Source organism: Geospiza fortis, unplaced genomic scaffold (assembly GCF_000277835.1).
Source record: "Geospiza fortis unplaced genomic scaffold, GeoFor_1.0 scaffold178, whole genome shotgun sequence".
Taxonomy (NCBI): Eukaryota; Metazoa; Chordata; class Aves; order Passeriformes; family Thraupidae; genus Geospiza; species Geospiza fortis.
This window is the reverse complement of record NW_005054466.1, coordinates 438521-439237: the sequence shown is the minus strand read 5'-3', so window position 1 is coordinate 439237 and position 717 is coordinate 438521.

The window sequence follows — 717 nt, the reverse complement described above, 5'->3', positions numbered from 1 at the left end:
TTAAAGCCCAGATGGAGACCTTGCTTTGGGAGAGGAAGAATAGGAACAATGGTAGGAATTCCTACCTTGTGCTAGGCTGAGCTTTCTGGTGGTGTTAGTCCTGGCTGGCCATGAACCTGGCTTACTCAAGGTGTAGAAGAACCTTAAGGAGCCAGGATGGGTGAGAGGAGCTGGGTTCAGCCCCTCTGGGGTTGTTTTCCTCTCTCTCCTCAATTTTTAGGAGTTTTGGGAATGATGTGTTCACATGTTTTACCACAGCTAAGCTCGGCTTAGTGGGAACGAGGAACAAATAATGCTGCCAGCTCATGGTAAGTCTTTAAGGAAGGGATTCTCTGGGATGAGCCAGGGATGCGCTGAGCTTTCAGCGCATGAAAAAAGGATTTTCCTCACCATGGGAGCTGCTGTTGTGCATCCTCCCCCTCTTTTTGTAGATACAGCTGTTAAACAGCTGCCCGTGGCTCCCTGGACTTGGCCAAACATTTCAAGTTGCAACTCCTTCCTAAATATTCTGAGGATGGAAGATCCTGATGAAATTCCATGAATTGAAGCAATAAATATGACTTGCTGTGATTTTCTGTTTAATTTTATCCCAGAGGAGAAGGAGAGGGAGAAGTGGTGCTGTTTGCCCAGCAGAAGGAGCTGCAGACTGTGCCAAGGTCATCTCCTGCTCCAGCAGCACTGCGTGAGCTCCTCCAGGGGCTGGAATTTCCCATTCCT